At 44.6% G+C, this 19716-nt stretch overlaps 2 long non-coding RNA genes across 2 annotated transcripts in view; one reads left to right on the forward strand and one right to left on the reverse strand.

Moving 5' to 3' along the window:
• Positions 1-11610, reverse strand: LOC131273091 (uncharacterized). Its single transcript, XR_009180237.2, has 4 exons — positions 11523-11610; positions 11315-11402; positions 10343-10445; positions 1-260 (listed from the first exon to the last, which is right to left on the reverse strand). It is a non-coding gene; the product is annotated as an uncharacterized lncRNA (long non-coding RNA).
• Positions 10986-19716, forward strand: part of LOC131273090 (uncharacterized) — a 26849-nt gene continuing 18118 nt past the window's right edge. Inside the window, exons 1-2 of the long non-coding RNA XR_009180236.2 lie at positions 10986-11177; positions 11555-11876. This is a non-coding gene — a long non-coding RNA (uncharacterized lncRNA). The remainder of the gene's footprint in view (positions 11178-11554; positions 11877-19716) is intronic.

Raw genomic sequence — 19716 nt, forward strand, 5'->3', positions numbered from 1 at the left:
TATCCATTTGCATCTACTGATTTACACAGCGGTTGAACAGCCTCGTGAGAAAAGAGTATGAGCCATGTTCCTCATTGGATTTCAGATGTCTGATGGCTGGGGTGACCCCAAGGGAGACATGATTATAAGTAAGGACAACAGGGCTCCTGAGAACTAACTCATCATGCCAGAGTTCCCAAAGAGAATGGTATTTCTTGGTTCACTGTGGAAGCCAATACTGGAACTTGATCATCTAGCCATTCTGATGGCATGCGTAGGTCCTGGAAGAAAGGGAATTTGTGAGAAAATTTAAAAGAGTTGTTGCTTTGGAGCCAAAAAGCCTTGCTTTGAACCTTTAATTGAGCCATACCCAATTAGAGCATTTTTCTTCACACTTTGCTAGAGCAGTGGTACTATTTTCTAGTCTTTAGATATGCTAGTGATGCTCCACTTTCAACAGTAGGAAACTCAGTAGATTTGCAGGCATTTGTGCCAAGCACAGGAAAATATTCCAGTCTTGCTTGGCACCCCTGTTGAACGTTAAGGCTTGGACTTCAGAATTCCAGCCCGGCTAACCATGGCTGCAAGTGATAACCTAGATTGGTTCATTGGAGCATGAAAGTAACCCCTAAGGAGTTCCATAAATATTTGGTAGAAAAGACCCTGGAATTAACCTTGACTGCCTGCAAGGGATCTTGATTTTCTTTAGTCAAGCAGGTGGAATTAAGAGCTGCTAATGGGATTGCCTCTATATACACTGACTGGTAAAGCTGGAAATTTGTCATTTCCATTCTAATTGTACACGTATTGTCCCTTGCCCAACTCTCCAGCCTCATCTCCTGCAATTTTTTCCATCCCTCTGCAAGCTCTGGATATGTTAAACCAGTACCAAATTCCTCCAAGCTCCATATTTTGTCTACTATAACTTTGCAGGTGTTACCCTCTTCCTGAGACACCCAACCCCTTGGCCTCATTATTTATTGGCTATCTCCTGTCAATCACTATTCCTTCAAGAAGTCCTCCTTGATACCTCCATGCTAAGTTCAAGTTCTTCTTTAATGCTCCCATAACATCTGTGTGCCCCTGCACCCCACTCTATCTATCAGACTATGAGCTGATTTCCTCAGCATTGAGTGTAATGCATGACACATCAGATACTCAGCAATGCTTGTTAACTGAGTGAATGAATGAAAGAGTAAATGCCCATAATGTGCTTGATGCTGTGCTTATTTCTTCTAAGAGAAATAAGAGACATATTCCTTGACCTCAAGTAACTGATAATCCAATAGAAGAAGCAAGGTTTTTATTTTTCCTCCCAATAAATTACTAAATAATTATACAAATGTAAAATGAAATGTTAAATCAAGTGATCTATACTGTAAAAGCAATGCCAGTTGGAAGGAGCAAACAAAATAGATCCATGTACATCAGCAAAAGAGAGAATACCCTATTTTGTTAGCAGGCATTGATCTCTATATAGTTCAACTATCCCCCAAACATGTACCACACATCTACTATGCCAGTTCCCACTATGCCAGTTCAAGAATTACAAAGAGAAAATTCCTGGCTTGAAGGACTTACTATCTAGTTGACACCACTTCACATTTTCTTTGGAAGTAGACAGGGTGTATACAATAAGCAAACAGGTTAACAAACAAATAAGTATCATGGCAGGCGTGACAGGACAGGATATCCACCTAAAAATAAGGCAAATCGGTTTTCACTTGTTAAAATAGCAAAGAATAAAATAGAGATACTATGCAGCCCTGGTGAGGATGATGTGAAATGAGTATTATTATACACTATTAGTGGGAGGGAAAATTGGAACATATTTTTTTGAGGGCAATTTGGCACCATACATCAAGAATCTTAAAAATGTTCCTAATCTTTGACCCAGTGGTTCTATTTCTAGTATTTTATATTAAGGAAATAATCAGAGACATGGACACTTATGTACAAGGATATTAATAGCAATGCTATTTTTAATGCGAAAATATAAAACAGCCTAAATGTTGAACAATAGGGAATCAGTTGAATAATTTATGATTTATCTCTATAAAAAACATTTTGTGACCATTAAAATCCATGTTTTTCTAAGAATTTTAGCACTATGGGAAAATGTTCATGTCATAATATTAAGTGAAAAAAACTCACCAAACAGTATATATACAACACCCACAGCATATATACATTTTGTGAACAGGGAGAACAATGGGGTGAAATAAACCCAAATTGTTCGCAACAAGGGAATTATGGGTAATTCGTTTTTCTTATAATTTTCTATATTTCTTTATTTTCTAAATTTTCTATACCAAATATGTATTATTTTATAGTCAGGGCAAGGTAGTTTATGCTCAAAGTGAAATGAGCAAGTGACAGTAAACTCACATTCAAACAGAATGGCTGGGAATTATACCCAGTAAATACAATTGTGCTGTGTGGCTGCAGCCTTGTTCTCTACAACGTCTGTGGACTTTGAGAGGCATGCAGGGCAAGAAAACCAGAGAGAGAGCTAGAGAGAGAGTCTGTAATTCTCCTGTGGCTTCTGCAAGTGTTTATGGAAAGTTAGTGGGTGGGGCAACTTGTAGTCCATTGTGGTCAGTGGCACACTCCCTATAGCTTGTGAATCTTCTGTTGTTGTTGTTGTTACCCTAAAATAATACTCGTTGAGGAAACGTCAGAGGAGCTGAGGAGTGCTTTGCTGGAGCAACATGAGCTCTTAGAGTGTAGCCAAGGAAAGAGAGGAGGCAGCTCACGCCAGCAAGTCACGATCATCACTCAAGTTCCTGAGAGTCTCTGCTGGCCCCTCAGGACACCCAACCCATCCCAAGCACAATGGGCAGACAGGGTCTTCGTCTTTGTGACCTGGGTGAGACTGCCATAAGGATTGCATGAGGCTCAGATGTCTGCCAAGAAATCGATTAGGCGGCCTAAGAAATCCACCCGGTTATAATATATGGTTCAGGTAGATGATTAAGGAACGCTTGACGTAAAGACAACCACTTCCATATTGATACATATTAATAAAGCATACAATTCATCCAAAGTATACAATCAATGGTATTTAGTATAATCGCATAGTTGCACATTCATCATTTCAATCATTATTAGAGCATTTTCATTATTACAATAATAATCATAAACAAAAACAAAAAACATTCTACCCCTTAATAATCACCTTTCAATCTCTCTATGCTTCCCCTGCTGTCCATGGGTGCTATTGTGTTTCTGTCTTTTCTGATTTATTTGTATTTATATTTTGTATGGATGGAGTCAAACAATATATGGTACATTTTGTCTAGTTCCTTTCACTTAGTATACTTCATTTTTTTTTTCTACCCTTAATGGAAGATTATTAATATATTACTATACACTGTTGTCCATATTTTGCTTTGGTTGTATTTTGCCTCATGTAATCTTGTAACGTTAATGTAAATTTGTTCTGTTTCAAAGAAAAACAGTCATATATTCAATATTACTCATATTCATATTTTATATGAGTTTTTGCTTTGCTATACAGTCCCTTGTTAAATTTTTTAGCTTTCCTCTTAGTAATATATATGACCTTAGATTTTCCCTTTCAACCACTGTCATACCCATATAATAGTACTACTAGTTACAAACACTATGATGTGATTTCACTATTTCTATTTACTTCCAAAGATTTATGAACATTTTTATCAAATTTGCACAGATTAACCGTCAGCTTTCCAATCTCTAACTCTTATTTTTTGGTGACCTATATTCTAATTATTAACTCCATGAATACACAATGTATTTAGTTCGTAGTACCACAACATATCATATTTTTCCTTTTGAGTCTGGTTCGCTTCACTCAATGTCCTCTAGGTTCATCCATGTTGTCATATACTTTATGGCTTCATTTCTTCTTACAGTTGCATAATATTCCATCATGTGTATACAACACAATTTGTCTATCCATCATCGGTTGATGGACATCTGGGTTGTTTTCATCTTTTGGCAGTTCTGAATAAGGCCTCTTTGAACATCAGTGTGCAGATGTCTGTTTGTGTCACTGCTTTGCGTTCCTCTGGGTTTATACTTAGTAGTGGTATTGCCAGGTCTTATGCCAAGTCTATATTCACCTTCTTTAGGAACTGCCAAACAGTTCTCCACTGTGGCTGTACCATTCTACATTCCCACCAAGAGTGATTAAACAGCTTCCATTTGTATCACTTTTTCCCCTCCAGTTCATGAAAGGAGTTTACATTCATTATTTCTTTTGATTCTAATCACAGTCAGAATTGGAACCCAAGACTTGCTATCTCTTTCTTTGATGACAGTCTTTAGTCCTGACAGACACATTCTAATACAAGAACACACTTAAGGGAAGCAGACTTGGCCCAATGGACAGGGTGTTCACCTACTACACGGGAGGTCTGCGGTTCAAACCCCGGGCCTCCTTGACCTGTGTGGAGCGGCCCACATGCAGTGCTGATGTGTGCAGGGAGTGCCCTGCCACGCAGGGGTGTCCCTGCGTAGGGGAACTCCACACGTGGGGAGTGCACCCCATAAGGAGAGCCGCCCAGCGCAGAAGAAAGTGCAGCCTGACCAGGAATGGCACCACACACACGGAGAGCTGACACAAGTGGTCACAGAAGATCACACAGGAAATGGACACAGAGAGCAGACAACTGGGGGGTGGGGGAGAGAAATAAATGAAAAATAAACCTTAAAAAAAAAAAAAGAACACAAATAATACTGAAAAGTCAAAAGAAAAGTGAGCCTGTCAATCTACTGGAAGTTTTGTTCGCATGATCTTAACATTTCCCCTTTACAAACTACTTTTCATTTTTCAACCCATATTGCTGATGCCAAGAAGGCACAACTTGAAGCCTCTGGGCTTCGGGGCTGCCTTGGCGCTGTGCTGCTGAGGCACAGCCCAGGAGCTTGGGGTCGGAGAGTGTTACCTGGAGCTGACCTGCTTGCCAAAGGCTGTGCTGCAGGACGGCAGGGGGCTGTGTGTTCCGGCCTGTCATAGGTTCTGTGCCATGGGGGGGAGTCTCTGGAGGCAGAGGGGCGAGAGTCTGGGGTGGGCGCCCTGAATTCAGGTGGGTTCCCCTCAGACGACACTTCACCAGAGGAAAGCACATTCAGCAAGACCCCAAGCTGGGCCCACAGGACCCGCCAACTCCTTGAGCCAACTCCTTGGTCCAAGTCAGTCTTGGGTCCTGCCCTTCCATTGTGTCTCTGATACAAACAGAAATAAAATACCCAGAGCTCCTCCCCACTCCTCAGCATCTGCATAGTGATGTGATTCTTTTTTTTTAAATTGTGGTAACATATATACAACCTAACATTTCCCATTTTAACCACTTTCAAGTAAAAATTCAGTGGTGTTAATTACGTTTACCATGTTATGATACCATCACCACCATCCTTTACCAAAACTTTTCCGTCACCCCAAACAGAAACCCTGTATCCATTAAACATAAGCTCCCCATTCTCCACTCCCACTTCTGTCCCTGGCAAGCAGTAACCTTTTTGCTGTCTCCATGAATTTGCATATTCTAGTTATTTCGTGTATGTGAAATCACACAGTATCTGTCCTTTTCTTTCTGGCTTATATCACTCAGTATGATGTCTTCAAGTTTCATTCATGTTGTAGCATGTATCAGAATGTCATTTCTTTTCACAAATGAATCAAATTCCATTGTATGTATATACACATTTTTTTTTAAGATTTATTTTTTTATTTATTTTTCTCCCTGTCCCTCCTTCCCCAGTTGTCTGCTCTCTGTGTCCATTCGCTGTGTGTTCTTCTCTGTCTGCTTGGATTCTTGTCAGCAGCACCAGGAATCTGTGTCTCTTTTTGCTGCGTCATCTTGCTGTGTCAGCTCTCCGCACGCAGTGCCACACCTGAGCAGGCTGAGCTTTCTTCGCATGGGGTGGCTCTCATTACGGGGTGCACTCCTTGCTCGAGGGGCTCCTCTACACGGGGGACACCCCTGCGTGGCAGGGCACTGCTTGCGCGCATCAGCACTGCGGGTGGGCCAGCTCACCACACGGGTCAGGAGGCCCTGGGTTTGAACCCTGGGCCTCACATGTGATAGGGTGGACACTCTAGCCATTGAGCCAAATCTGCTTCCCATATACCATATTTTGTTTATCCATTCACCCATTGACAGACACTTGAGTTGCTTTCACTGTTTGACTCCTGTGGATAATGCTGCTGTGAATATTGGTGTACAAATATCTGTCTGAGTCCCTGCATTCAATTCTTTTGGATATATACCTAGAAGTAGAATTTCTGGGTCATCTGTTCAACTCTCAGAGGCCCAGCTCTCTCTTACTCTTATGATTGTACCCCGTTCTGTCTGCTCAATCAGTCTACACGTGCCACTTCTCCGGAACTGACCTCTGCTGACCTTTTCTGTCCTGCGGCTATCCAAACCTGATTCTGGCAGCTCAGTTTCAGAACTGAGTCCTCTGCCAATGTCTAGAGTGGAAATAAGGTACGTGACCTGTGACTTCTAGAGTGAGCAGTGTCTTGGCTAGAACCCCTTGGCAGTCTATGGTGGTACTTCCCATTTGAGAGCTTGTAAGAATATGGAAATATCAGATACACCACCCAAGACCAAATGTAGCAGTTTGATATTGTTTATGAATTCCAAAAATAGATATTGGATTATGTATGTCAACTGGTCTGTTCCTTTGGACATGTTAGATTGTATTAACTTCAGAGGTTTCACTTTACTTGATTAAATTATGATTAGGGCTTTGATTGGGCCACTTCAGTAGGACTTTGAGTCCCCACCTCCTTGGTGGGCAGGGACTCACAGAGAAAAGGCAGAGGAGAGAGTTGGAGTTTTGATGATGGAGCCCTGGGAAGTAAACACACAGGACATGAACACAAAGGAATAGAGACAGCTCCATAGACACAGAGGCCCCGGGAAGAGAGAGAGCCTGATACTCTACAGCTGACCTTGTGAAGAGAACAGAGCAGCTGAGTCTGGAGAGAAATGAGCCCTGGGGAGAGAGACATTTAGGAGGAAGAGGAAAGCTCAACCCTTGCAGAGACCATCAGCCATCTTGGTCCAATACATGGCAACAGACTTTGGTGAGGGAAGTACATTATACTTTATGGCCTTGTGACTGTAAGCTTCTACCCCAAATAAATACCCTTTATAATTGTGAACAGATTTCTGGTACTTTGCATCAGTACCCCTTTGGCTGACTAATACACCAAACCAGTGGTTTTTTCTGCCCCCTTGCGTAGGCTACCTGGGTAGCTGTCCTCCATGCTATTAGCCTCAAAAGATTAAGTGTACCTGTTTCCCATTCTTTGGGAAGTGAGATTGCTGGGTCATATGGTAATTCTATACTTTATGAGGAACTGTTAAAAACCATTTTCCACAGCAGCTGCATCATTTTACATTCCTACCAACGGTGTTCGAGGGTTCTTACTTCTCTACATCCTCATCAATACTTCTTTTTTCCCATTTTTAACATGGTAGCCATTCTAGTGGGCATGAGATGATATCTTATTGTGGTTTTGACTTGCATTTTCCTAATGGCTAATGATGTTGAGCATCTTCTCATGTACTTTTTGGCCATTTGCATACCGTCTTTGGAGAAATGTCTATTTAAGTCCCTTCAGGGCTATTTTTGACCCAGTGTTTTATATTATCACATTTAAGTCTCAATCCAGCCCTGTGACGTAGACGATTGTCCCCATTTACTTATAAATAAGTAATTTGTGGGATCAGAGAGGTCAAGCACCTTATTCAAGGACACACTGACTAGTAAGTGCCCAGGAAGGATTTGAAAAGCTCTTCGTGGCAACAGAACTCAGGTGTTTTCCTACACATTACCCAGCCTCCTTTGGTAGTGAGAGCTCAATAAACATCTTGGCTCATTCTTGCCCATCAAAGGAGATTTGATAAACTTGAATTTTTAAAAGCTGTGCCAACACTGCAGGTCAAGTTAGTATACACAGAGATATGTTTGCCGATCACACACAAGACAGAAAATAACTCCCGCTTTGCCAGTCAAGCCGATTTGAGGTCCTTTTCTAGAAAACCTTCCTGGCCTTGCCTGAGAGCATACAGTCCTTCCCCCTTCCCTGAACTTCACCTCCAAATGCTTTTCCTCTGAGACTTCTACCAACAGTCACTGAGGCCCATTCCTGTCATTGTTCCACGTCCTCACTACATCCTCACGGCAACGGACTGTCTGTTTACATGAGAGGAAGGTATCTCAGGTTTTTTGGCCCATAAAAAGCAGGATCCAGGGCTCCCAAATCACCGCAGACCAGGCCCGAACGAGGCCTGAACTCTCCACACCACCCCTTCTCACCACCAAGCCGCTTTACAGAGGGAAGGCCTGAATCATCCTCTCAGCCTTTAAGAAGTTCACACGGTCACCAAAACAGCTGATTCTCTCCCCCCAGGAGAGGAGAGGAGATTTTCAGGCCTGGGTTTAAATAAAAAAATTTTTTTAAAAAGATGTTCTTTTTATAGAGTTTTCTCTTCCCAGCTCCTTCATAACCAGTTCTCTGAAATTTCTCTCACACTTCGCCCCCTGTGCCCAGCCCTGGCCTCCTAACCGTCTTCAGCCTGGCTGACGGTGGCCCCGGGGTCTGGCGAGGAGCACAATCTACAAGAGATCCTACTCAAGACAGGAAGTCACGGTTTAACTCTCTGCCTATATTTCCTGTTGCTTAGCATGTGTGTATTTTCCACATACGCTTAGCCAGCCTCCTGCATTCACCTGGAGTCACAGAATGTTAGGAACGGGAGGAACTTCAAGGCTGTGTGTTCATGAGCCCCTCCTCAGCCTGTGTCCAGTCACCTCCGGGTCACTGGCATTGGGCCCCTCCAGAACCCCCGCACTACAGCAGCAGCTCCTCAGCGGAGCACATTTTCTTTTTTCTGGTGTGTCTGCCTGCTTGCCTCCAAAACCAAGGAGGGCTCCCAAAGGCAGTGCTCCGTGTTGCTGACCAGAGACTCATCCGGCTCCAAACACCCTCAAGGGACCTCTTAGCTTTGCCCACAGAACTTTAGGCACAGGCTTGGCTGTTGAAGGCCGCTTCTGCGGTGCCAAGGACTGGCGGGCATGACCGCTCGCGTCCTGGTGCCAAGCCACCCGCCCCGCCTCCTGCTCCTCCCTCCCGGCCCCCCATCCCAGTCCCTTACCCTTCCCTCTCCAGCCTAACCTTCCCGCGAGACTGTCGGCTAGAAGCTCTCCCAACTCCTTTTCCGGGCAAGCCTCGCCCCGACACGTCCCCGCCTGGGACTCTCAGCAGGGCATGTGTGCTGGCTGATGGTTTGGGCTGGCAATGGGAACCGTGCCCTGGTAAGGATTAACGAGCTTCCCGGGCCTGTTGGGTGACTCTGCCTTGGGAAGCTGTCCAGTCCAGAGCCGGGTCTCTCTCCAGAGCACAGCATGCTTTGCGATGAGTCAGAGCTTGCAAACGCTGAAATTACCACTGCCATGTTCATAGGCATGACACAGTCTACCAAATGCTACCACTATTAATTCTTTTCCACAGTAGGCTTTACATCCATGGCCTGCAAGTCGTTGAGCCCAGGCTTTGGGCTTCAGGTGGGATTTTTTTTTTTTTTAAGATTTATTTTTTATTTCTCTCCCCTTCCCCCACCCCGTCTGCTCTCTGTATCCATCTCTGTGTGTTCTTTGTCTGCTTGCATTGTTGTCAGTGGCACCAGGAATCTGTGTCTCTTTTTGTTGCAGCATCAGCTCTCTGTGTGTGCGGCGCCACTCTTGGGCAGGCTACGCTTTTTTTGTATGGGGCGGCTCTCCTTGAGGGGCACATTCTTTGTGCATGGGGCTCCCCTATCAGGGGACACCCCTGCATGGCACGGCACTCCTTGTGTGCATCAGCACTGTGCGTGGGCCAGCTCCACATGGGTCAAGGAGGCCCTGGGTTTGAACGCTGGACCTCCTATGTGATAGGCGGGTGCTCTATCAGTTGAGCTAAAGCCTCTTCCCTTTTTTTTTTTTTAATGTCAGTTCTCAATTATTCCTGCTAGGGGGAGCAGCAGAGGCTTGGGTATTTCAAAAGGACAGAATATCTAAAAATGATTAAAATTTCTCTGGAGTGTGTTAGGTGACTTATTTGTTTTTGGACAGCGCATCTACCTTCCTAGTGATATTTACTTTAAGATGATGAGAGTAAGAAATGACGTTCCATCATCCCAGATTAGTTAGATGGGCAGCTCCAGAGGTGGGGGAGAAAGAGGGAAGCCAGTGAGGGCAGAGTTATAGAATAATGTGCTCAACATCCACAGTGGCTGGAGACACCCCCACTCCCTCCCTCCGTGCCCGAGGGATTCCGCGGGCTCAGCGCTTTCGTTTCCAGGGGAAGGTCTGCACATCTCACCATTGTCCCACTGGTATGGAGAGGCCTGATTTCGGGAACACAGAGGAGCACATCAGGTAGAGAAAGAAGTCCTTCTGGTGGCCAGGGAGCCAGGAACTGTACCCTAAAACGAAGAGGGTATGAGGAGGTCCCCTTGAGAGAGAGAAGGGAGCCTTTCAGGAGCCTAGGGATAGCCAACTCCCTGCTGCCTTTCCGAGGAGCTGAGAACGCCCAGCCCGGAGTGTTGGCACACGGGAAGAGTGCAGCGAGCAGAGACTAGGACAGGGCAGGGGAGCTGCGAGAAACAGACAGGATTTGGACTCGGGGTTGCCTCTTGGTGGCCATGGGAACTTCAGCAAGTTATTTAATTGTTCTGAATCACTATGTCCTCGCCTGAAACAGGAAAACAACAACAACAAGTAGCTACTTTGCAGGTGAGAGGCAGCTAAATGATTTCTCTGAAAGTATTTTAGAGACTGTAAAGCCCTGTGCAAATGGTAGTTATTCCCATAACCATGGTTGGGTCAGTGAGGCCCATTTGAGTCCTGGAATTGCCACTCATCGTTCATGCCCTCCCCACGGGGAGCTGAGCCACCTTAGAGTGTGAAGAACTGTTTGTTCTCAGCGCCGAAAGAGTGCCCTCAGGTATGTACTTAGTCACTACCATTCTCCTTCTGATGTGGAGAGAGATAGCATAAGAACGCAGAGTAAAACCTACTGCCTTCCTGCACAGAGTCCTTTCTCTTTTTCCTGACCTGTGGTTGAATTTGTTAAGGATTCTAGAACTCAGCCTCCTCAGATATCAGCCTCTTCAGAAGTGCTTGGCGGTGGAATCGGCGTCCACCTTGGAAATCAGGTTTGGAATCTGCCCAGACTCTCAGTTAGAGGGTACTTCCAGACGCTCTGCCCAGGATCCCTTATCTAACAGCCTTTCTTCAAACAGGGAGGGGTAGAAGGTGGGGAAAGGGGAGGCCGGGGAATGGGGAAGAATACCCGTGAGTCCGGGCGGCGTGTGTCCATGTGTGCCTGCCAGCAGCCACTGCTGATCTGCATTTTTCCCATTTGGCTATCTTCTTCTCCGCTAGAAGAGAACAAAGCAAAACAAAGCAAAACAAATGATGGTGGGGGCGACCTCGCCCTGGTCTGAACTCTGGTTCTCTGTCTTAATTTGCCCCCTCTTTCTTTTGAACACTGCACCTACCTCTGGCTTTGTTTCTTTTCTCTTGTTTTCAGACATTAAAGCGACAGGACACAGGGGCTCAAGTGAAAGACTCCTTCACAGGGAGTCGCATATGCAATCTAACCTGGAGGCACTCACTGTTGCTGGGGAAAAGGAGCAGCACTTCACCTGGATTTTCCCAAATGGCCTCCTCTGGTTTAAAGTTGGGTCTAGCTCCTCCTAAGTCTCCACAGACCAGTGTTCCTAACCCACCCCAATCCAGGGAAGCCTCAGCCTCAGCTACCCACAGTTCTTCACTTCGAGATCTTCAGTTCTCCTTCAGCTACCTTCCACTTCCCACACCTCCAAGGGCCTCCTGCCCTTCACAGTAACTGGGTAAATTTCTAATTGTTTTCAGTGGACAGAGTGGTTCTTAAAAGTAGAATTCTTAAGTAATAATTAATTAATAAGGATTCAGAAAATAAATCGAGAATCTTCAGAAGTTCATCCCTTATCTTAGGTCTGATATCCGAGGCAGAGCCTCCTGTGGGGATTCTTGTGCAAGTGATTTATTCTAGAAGACACCGGAGAAGGAGGGAGAGGAGCAGGGTAGGAAAGGGAAAGAAGCTAAGGAGGAATGTAGTTTCAGGAGACAGGGAGGCTCAACCCCATCTTTCTGGAAGCTCTGGAGCTCAAATGGCATCCTAGAGCTTGTTCTGCCTTTAGGCAAGGAAGTGAGTGCTAGTGGGTCCCCACACCAATCACTATATTGAAATAATTCTAAGAATTAAAAAAAAAAAGTCATGTATTGCAATGCTATTTATGATCAAACATTTAAAAATTAAGATACTAAAGTTTCAATAAGACAGGAATAATTCAGTAAATCAGGTAATGGTATATAGATTGCCTGGCATCCTACGCCCCACATGGCCCCTCTTTTCCTTCCTGATTTTCCCCAATACCACTCTCCCTCTTTGCTCCCTTTGCTCTGGCCAGACTAGTCTCCTTTCTTCCTCAAATATGTCAGGGCAGCTACCTCCCTAGGGCTTTTGCACTTACGGCTTGGAACATTCTGTCCCAGATCTGCCCATGGCTATTCCTACAGATCAGTCAGGACTGAGATCAAATATCATCCCTTCAGAGAGGACTTCGCTAAACTCAGTACCTGCCCACTCATTCTCTAACATAGTGCCCTATTTTTTTTTTTTTTTTAAGATTTATTTATTTATTTAATTTCCCCCCCCTCCCCTGGTTGTCTGTTCTCTGTGTCTATTTGCTGCGTCTTGTTTCTTTGTCCGCTTCTGTTGTCGTCAGCGGCACGGGAAGTGTGGGCGGCGCCATTCCTGGGCAGGCTGCTCTTTCTTTTCACGCTGGGCGGCTTTCCTCACGGGCGCACTCCTTGCGCGTGGGGCTCCCCCACGCGGGGGACACCCTTGCGTGGCACGGCACTCCTTGCGCGCATCAGCGCTGCGCATGCATAGTGCCCTATTTTATAGCATTTATCTTATATGGTTTGCTCATTTGTTTGCTTATCTTTTTCCTGTCTTCCCTCCAGTAGAGTAAAAGGTCCATGAGAGTGGGAACCTTTCCCATTTTGTTCACTGCTTTATCTAGTGTCTGGAGTATAGGGTGTACTCAATAGATATCTATTTGATAAATGAATGAATACATAATTATAAATGATGCTTTAAATTATGCAATAAAGTGTGTGGGGGGGTGGGAAGCCCGATATTTACTAAGTAAAAACATCATGATATAAAATATCCTACATTATGTGATTAAAACTGCCCTGAAAGAACTGCTTTGAAGTTCCTGTCCATCATGGAGTAACAAGCACACCAGGGATTTACCTGCTTATCTTAAACAACTAAAAAACTGGACAAACTCTATGGCGCAATGATTTTCAGACCTTGAGCAAGAGTCAACACGGGCTTGTGATCCCAGCGTCCTACGACTGTTCCAGCTTACGGACTGGGTGCAGTTTCAAGGTTGGAGCTCCAGGAGGAGGCACTCAGAGCCTAGTGGTCTTGCAGAACTGAGAGACTAGAATTCAGGAAAGCCAAGAAAGCTGGAATTTGGGAGAAAGTACCCACAGAGAGAATGCCAAAGAGTTCCAGTGGTGAACCCTTGAGTCTGTGAGCACTCACCTGTGCATATGAGAGAGGAAACTGCATGAAGCTGGGGGGAAAATATTGGAAAAAAAGAGTCTTCCAAATTCCTGGAGCTCACAGAGTTCTGTTGTTGTTAACCAGAATAGAGAGATCTCATAGTACACAGAAGATTAGGCAGAGTCCTCAAAAGAGTACATATTTTCGTTTCCTAGGCTACTGAAAGCAGGTGCTATGAAATGGGTGGGCTTAACAATGGGAATTTATTAGCTTACAGTTTTGAGTCTGAGAAAAGTGTCCAGATCAAGCCAGTATCAAGGCGATGCTTTATTCCTGAAGACTGGCCAGTGACCCTTGACCCCTCTGCTGCAGGGCAAGGCACATGGTGTCATCTGCTGGACTCTCCGTCTCTTCTGGGTTTCATTGCTTTTAGGTTTTTGCTTCCTTGGCACTCCCTCCTTCTTTAGCCCTCTCTTTCTCTTTATTTATCCCATTATAAAGTACTTCAGTAAGAGGATTAAGAACCATTCCGAATGAGGTGGGTCGCATCTTCACTGAAGTAGCCTCGTCAGAAGGGCCTACTTAGAAACACGGAATGGATTAAATTTAAGAAAATGCTTTTCTGGGGTAATACAGCTTCAAATCACCACAGTGTCATCTTAGTAAAGGGCTAAATTAGCCCTGGACTAACACTTGCTCTGGACCCACCTGACCTAAAAGCAAGCCTCAAAAGGATCATACCGACTCTAAGTAACTTAAATGCATCCCAGAACAAAGTAGAACACTGTTTAAAGGATTATAACAAAATCCAGTGCCCAACAATATAAAATTCACAACATCCAGCAATGAATCAAACTTTCCAAGCATGCATAGAAATAAAAGGTATTTTCCATAACCAGAAGAAAAATAAGTCAGTAGAAACAGACACAGATATGACAGAGATGGAGGAATTAGCAGACAAGAACATTAAAACAGCTATTACAAGCATGTTTCCCCCAATGAGAAAGGTGGAGGGAAAATGAACATAATGGGGGGAGAAATTGAAGATCTAGAAAAAGAACTTCTAGACATGCAAAGCACAGTATCTGAAATGAAAACTATACTAGGTAGCATTAGAAGCAAATCAGACATGGTAGATGAAAGGGTGAGTGAGTGAATGAATGACATGGCAAGAAAAAAGACTGAAACAAAAACGGAACACTTTAGTGACCTATAGGACAATATCAAGTGTTATAACAAAACCTATAATTGGAGCCCCAGAAAGTGAGTAAGAATAGAAAAATAGAAAGAATAGAAAGAATAGAAAAATTTTCAAATTTTTATTCTATTAAGAATAGATCTGAATAGAATAAAAATTTGAAAATTAATGGTCAAAAGTTTTCTAAAACTAATGAAAACTATAAACTCACAGATACAAGAAGCTCAATAAACCACAAGCAGAATAAGCATAAAGAAAACCACAACAAGGCAATCATAATCAAATTACTGAAGACTAAAGTTAAAAAGAAAATCTTAAAAGTCACCAGAGGGTAGCAGATGTAGTTCAAGTGGTTAAGCACCTGTTTTCTGTGGACTATGTCCCAGGTTTGATCCCCAGTACCTCCTAAAAACAAACAAAAACCAACTCTCATTGGAAAGAGCGGATGTAGCTCAGTGGTTGAATGCCTGCTTCCCATGGGTTCAATCCCCAGTACCTCCTTTAAGAAAAAAGTGATCAGAGAAAAAAGGCACATTATGTACAGAAGAGCAAAGAAAAGAATGATAGCATTCTTCTTGTCAAAACCTTTGCAAATTAGAAGATAGTGGAGCAACATCTTTAATGTATTGAAAATAAAAACTGTTAACCTAGAATTCTATACCTCATGAAAACATCTTTCAGAAATAAAAATAAAATACATACTTTCAGACAAAGAAAGCCAAAAGAATTTGTTACCAAGGAACCTACCCTAGAAGAAATGTTAGGGAAAGTTCCACTGGCAGAAGGAAAATGACACCAGATAGAAATTCAGATCCACACAAAGGAATGATCAGCAACAGAAATGATTAATGGTGGGTAAATATAAAAGAAAATGTTCTTGCTTCAAATATCTATAAAAGATAATTGATTAATGCAAAAAGAACAACAGTGCTCTATGGGGTCTGCAGCATATGGAGAAGTGAAATAAAATAACAATAGTACAAAGGATGGAAGGGAGAAAATGGAAGTAGACTATTGTAAGTTTCTTTCACTGTAAATGAAGTGATATGAAATTATTTGAATGCAGACTCTGATAAGATAAAGATGTATATTGTAAATCACACGGTGCAAACATGAAATAAAGTTTTATGGGTGAAATCATAAATAACGCTCAAGTAATGTAAAAGAAGACAGAAAGAGAGGAGAAAAGGAACAAAGAGCGGATAGACTTGTAGAAACAAATAGCTTAAACTTTCCAACCAACACTTCCTGATTTGCGGGGAGAAAAGCCACTGGCTCAACCAAAACACACTTCAGGCTCGCGCCTGGGAAAGGGAGTCCCGGCTGAATCAGGGCTGTGCCAGGACACTCCCCCAGGGCTGTTTTCCTGAAGACACTGCTGGGGAAAACCCTGCTGGACCTTTATTTGTCACCCAGAAGTTGGTCAGTCAGTCGGTCAAATCACAGTAACCACAACCTTGTGTTGAGAGAGGGGCTGGTGCCCCAGGATTGAATAAGAAGGGCACAAGACACGCCCGTGTGGAAGTATCTCCCACCTCCAGGGCTCCGCACGTGGCACATTCTTCTCCCGTCACATGCGCTATAGAGGTGGGGCTCTTCTGGGACCACAATGAACATGTGCAGTCAATGGAGGAGAGGACTCAGTCCCATCAGCATGTCAGCAGGATTAGTTCAATAATTCGCCCAGGTGTACCTTGGCACCACTAACCCTGGAGAAGGAACGAATGAACAGTAAGGTTTCTGCCTTGAGGTGAAGCCAGCACTGGTAGGCAAAAGGGGTACAGCAGAAAGAGGGAACTGTGCCCTGGAGACTCACTCTCCGGTTTCAGTTTCGCCCTTGTGGCTTGTCCTGTTGAGTCTTGAATGACAGTAGGGTGATAGTTGTTGATATTTTTGAGTTGGAGGCACACCTTTGATTACTAGTATTTGTGGTGGCACGTTTGAAAGTAATTCTAAGACCTAACACCAAGGTGAGCAGTTATTTCACTTGTAGACTTTCCTTGCTAGCCTATAACAAGCTCTCACAGTATCTACACCCACCACAGAAAGAGCACTGGGTTTCTGTCCCTTTGCAGCACCTCAACACTGTTTGGAAAGAGCTTGCTTACTTTCCCCTAAAACTGTCTCTCATACAGTCCTGAGACAGGCTGTCATGTGTTCCAGTCAACCCACAAGATTTTTTTTTCAGTGCCAGCTCCATGTTACACTTCATTGCTAGAAGAACGTTTGCCTCCCTCTTTACACCCTGTAGCATGGCCTGTGTGGCTCAACATCCTGGCCTGCATTCCATCCTCAGTGTAACAAAATGATCTTTACACATTAGCCAATATTTGGTAGCACCATGTAAAAAGATCAACAGGGGCAAAGAGTAAATAGGAAGTAGGGTTCCAACCTCAGGAAATTCAACTCAAGTCAATAGACATTGACTAAACACCTATCCCATCCAATGCCTTGCCACTACACTGGGCAGGGTCAGATAAAAGTGAGGAAACCATAACACGGAAGTCAGAGATAGTGTTTTTCTTTTTTTCCCCCTTTGGAAAGATGTCCTTGGAGTTCTTTGCCAGGAAGTCGGTCACTTCCTATACAGATGATGCTTCCTAAAGGCATAAATAGCTTGTCTTGTCACACAGAGTTGGCTGAAGATGCCCTACATAGCAGAAGGCAGGCCCGGGGAGGGAGCTTTCCAGCACCAGGAAAGACGAACATGTCAGGAGCCAGCAGCCACGGCACAAGACCCAGCTGGGTCCCAGCTGGTTTGCGGGCTGAGGCAAATGGTGAAAGGACCTGAAGAAGCAGCAAGACTGCCAGAGAAAACACCAGAAGTGTGCCGAGAGTGTGATGAAGCACAGGAGAAAAGAGCACAGTCAGTGATGAGTAAGGGTAAGAAAATGTGTTTTTAAGGGTTTGAAGAAGGAACAGCAAAGCCCTAATAGAAATGTTGGTAACTGGTCAGTGAGTGACTCAGCCAAGGCCACATGCAAGAAGGAGCCAAAGAGTGCTAGAAAATGAAAGAGCTTCCCAAGTGTGGGCATGGATCACATTCAAAACTGCCTCACAATTACAGTGGTTCTGTGTAATTTATTGTGTGGTAACTTCTATTGGTAAATCTATCCAGGGGAGAGAGTTTGTCATTACCAGATGTTTTTTAACTACTTTTTGTTAAAAGCACTGGTTTGCCCAGGTAAGACGGACCTCTGCTCTGAGCCTACACTTTACCATTCATAGAGTGGTCCTTGTGCAAACGGCACTGGCCTCACCTGGAAGCTTGTTATAGATGCAGAAGCTCAGGCCCCACCACCAGACCTACTGAATAAGATTCCAAGTGCTGCACAGCTCACTGAAGTCTGAGCACAATGCTCCCTCAGCAGTCTTTCCTCACTAGAACAGGAGTCTGAGGGTCAGGAGATGTGGCCACCTAGAGCCCACCTCCCCTTCTACGCTCCAGGTAACTGAGACTCCAGAATTCCCTGCACGAAGGCCCCAGCCCTGCCTCTCCCATGCACCCTCCAGGTGGCCGTGTGCACGCTGTGTAGACAGAGGGCGGGCTGCAGGCTGGAGCATTCCTGAGCTTGACCCCTGGGACAAAGCCAGAAGCTGGAAGAGAAGGGAGGAAAAATAGGGTTTGGAGATGGGGCCAGTGAAATGTGCCAACCACACTTCACTGCCCAACTCCAAGAAGTTCAAGAATTCTGCGTTTGAAATTGACCTTCCAGGTTATCATGAAAGTATGTTTGTTAAAGTGGGAGAAAAAACATTTTATTTAATAGTTTATTTTCTTGGTTCCTAAGTTTTAAATATTTAGACATATGGCACAAGGGACTCCGTTTGTGCTCCTGTCTGCTCCCTGCAAATGTTTTTGTTTAACCAAAAATGTGCACATTTGTGGAGAGCCAAATGGCCATCTTCCCAATGTCCAGTTCCCAGGCAGGGGAGGACGGTGCCCCAGTGGTGGGACTATGGCCCACCTACTGAGCTGATGGTGAAAGGGAGGAAACAGGTCTCATAACTTGAAAAGAGGTGTTAGAAAGTCTCGGTTCTAGAAGGTGGGGCCAAAAGAGATCAAGAATCAACCACTACACAGTTTGGGAAGTGCTATAACAGAGGTATAAACAGAGTATCCTGTCAGTCCAGAGGGGAGAGATTCTCTCAACCAGGGAGGTTCCCAATGTGAAAAATTGGAACTTCTGGGACAAGGATATTTTTTATGTGACCATTTCTTCTTTTTTTTTTCCCCCCAATGGTGAAAATACTGTCGTTCTTTATTAATAGTAATTAACCTCAGTTGAAGAGTAGACAACTATTAACAGAAGTAAACTCCAAACCTCAACTAACGACAACCGTTCTGAGCTCGATAGCCAGAAAAATTTTGAAATTGCCCTCAAAATTACCCAATGGTCATGATCCCAAGGTTTGCTTCTTATTCATATCAAGAGCAAAATCATTCAAAAAACAAGCACTCAGTATTCAGAACTGAAAATGAGAAGCCAAAGCCCGAGCGAGCGTAGCTGCCGCTGCAGTCGCTCCGCCCCGGCGCAGCGCGCTCCGCGGCCGTGGCGGGTCCCGGTGCCCCCTCCTCCAGCGCCGGGAGGCCCCAGCCGCCCCGCAGCCGCGGGCAGAGCCCGGCGCCCCTCCGGGCGTCTTCACACCCAGCTCCCGGGTGCCGCTTCCGGGTTGGGAGCAACAGCGCAAGCAAAGGCACAAGGCAGGAAAAGGCGGCCTGCAGCGCGACTGGCTGGAGGACTCGGCGGCCAGCGCGTCCCGGGGAGGCGCGCCTGCGGAGCTGGGAGGGACTAGCCCGGCAGGGAGGCCCTGCATTCAGCAGAGCTTTCCCCCAACTACTGCCGCCGCCGTGGAGCCCCGAGAGAGCACTAGAGTGCGACCGGCAGATTTCTTCTAAAATTTCCTTAAACGTAATATATACGTACAT

This window comes from Dasypus novemcinctus, chromosome 13, assembly GCF_030445035.2.
Source record: "Dasypus novemcinctus isolate mDasNov1 chromosome 13, mDasNov1.1.hap2, whole genome shotgun sequence".
NCBI lineage: Eukaryota > Metazoa > Chordata > Mammalia > Cingulata > Dasypodidae > Dasypus > Dasypus novemcinctus.